Raw genomic sequence first — 2,500 nt, forward strand, 5'->3', positions numbered from 1 at the left:
CTTCGAAAGGGATCCAGGAGTCATAAAAGCCCTGCTAGAAGTACTTGGAAAGAGAGGTGCAGCTTCTGACATACTGGAAAATTCCTTTGACTGAGTAAGTCCCAGTGTCTAATGGTTCTAATAAATCACCATAAAACCTTTGGCGAGGTTTCGATACTTGTGAATGTCCGAGACCGCAGGGCTATGAAACTTGGAGGACCGAGCCATAAAGTTTGAGAATGATTACACCGATGTCATCAAAAAAGGCGTCGGAAATCGTGATGCTCCTCTTACTCGGGTTATTGTTTAATTGAGGCTGAATTGCGTTGCATTTTACAAAGGTTATTTGGAAATTTAGAACCCAACTGCCTATCCGAAACCAGGAGTAACAGTCTTGGCGCTTTCTTTTCTCGATTCATTGTCGATTTGATATCAGTTTTTCGAGTTTAGAACTCGATTTAACTTCTGAGGGTATCATAATGATATCCAAGATAACTTACATTTTTACTAGCTTATGATATTAGAGAGGTCGCAAGACATTTTATGAATATGAATGATGGAAAAACGTTAATAAAATAATGTCCTTTCTCACTGAAAGTCTTACAAATCATAGTCATCGCCAAAGGCAACACACTTCCGACATTCTTCTCCCTCCCCACACGTATATCTGAATCTTTTGAATATTAAAAAGGTAAATAGAGATTTTTTTCTCTTCCACTTTTAACTACTTATGATTAACTTATTCATGTTTCTTGTAGCTTAAGAATGATGAAATAGAAACTTTGAACACGAAACACACACACATAAACTTGCACATGGAGGAAAAAAATAATTCGATTATAAACTACAATAGTTCCAGTACATTTGCTAAGGTTATTAAATCTTAACAAGATAATATTCACTTTTAACTGAATAATTACGATATTTTCGTAATGAATCACACGGAAATGTTCAGTAGACTGAAATGAAAATAACTATTTGTGTCGGCCATAACATTCGTATTCATTACGTATCCACCTGAGTTTTTACAAATAATATTAAACTTTCGTTAACATTAATCCTCAGATATTAGATTATTACGCAAAATCAAAACAAATATAATTCCAATTAGAATTATTTTATACTTGTATCAAATAAAATTAATTTCTTAGATTATTTCAAGGAGCACAATGGGAAATATTCTTTTTAATTTCACTGAAAGAAAGTGAAAATCATATTAACCTTGAATTCATAGTTTGGACCAAAGGAGTTTATTATAAAAGCGTTATTTTTCAATCGAATATTGCCTCAATCTTGTAAATATTACCCCACATAGGTAAACGCTTCCAAAATGATCCACGACGCAGTATTTACGATGGTTATTTTACGACAGCCTTTCAAGTCCTAAAAAATAAAGTTACGATTGAGGTAGCGGGAGAGGTCAAGTGCAGTCGACCTAAAATAACGTGATGGAAATGGCAATGAACCATTTTCGCTAAATGAACACTTAATGCCACTCTTTATGATATTCACAGGATGAAAAGGTGCGTGCAAGCTATAAATAAAGATTACTATACGTTTGCTTATCTTTAGTTTTTATGCCGAGGAAAGTGATGATACTTACTTGGCTATGCAAGTAAGTGAATGATAGTTATAAGAATTTATATTAATTCACAGACTTATAGAATAATGTTCTGAATAATTTTTATGTATACGTACAGTCTCTTTTATTTGGCTCGTATATATATATATATATATATATATATATATATATATATATATATATATATATATATATATGTATATATATATATTATACACATATATATATGTATATATATATATATATATATATATATATATATATATATATATATATATATGTATATACATATATACAGTATATATATATATATATATATATATATATATATATATATATATATATATATATATATATATATATATATATATATATATATATATATATGTGTGTGTGTGTATATATATACATATATATTTATATACATATATACACACACATATATATATATATATATATATATATATATATATATGTGTGTGTGTGTGTGTATGTGTGTGTGTGTGTGTAAATATATATGTACATATATATATATTATATATATATTTATATACTGTATATCTATATATATATATATATATATATATATATATATATATATATATATATATATATATATTATATATATATATATATATTAGTAGTAGCTTGGCCAGGGCACCAACCACCCGTTGAGATAGTACAACTAGAGAGTTATGGGGTCTTTTGACTGGCCAGACAGTACTACCCTGGATTCTTCTCTCTCGTTACGGTTCATTTCGTCTTTGCTTACACACACATAAAACGAACTGTCTGGCCTGTTCTTTATAAATTCTCCTCTATCCTCATACACTTGACAACACTGAGATTACCACACAATTCTTCTTCACCCAAGGGGTTACTGCACTGTAATTGTTCAGTGGCTACTTTCCTCTTGGTAAAGGTAGAAGAAACTCTTTG

Source organism: Palaemon carinicauda, chromosome 35 (assembly GCF_036898095.1).
Source record: "Palaemon carinicauda isolate YSFRI2023 chromosome 35, ASM3689809v2, whole genome shotgun sequence".
In the NCBI taxonomy this organism is placed as follows: Eukaryota; Metazoa; Arthropoda; class Malacostraca; order Decapoda; family Palaemonidae; genus Palaemon; species Palaemon carinicauda.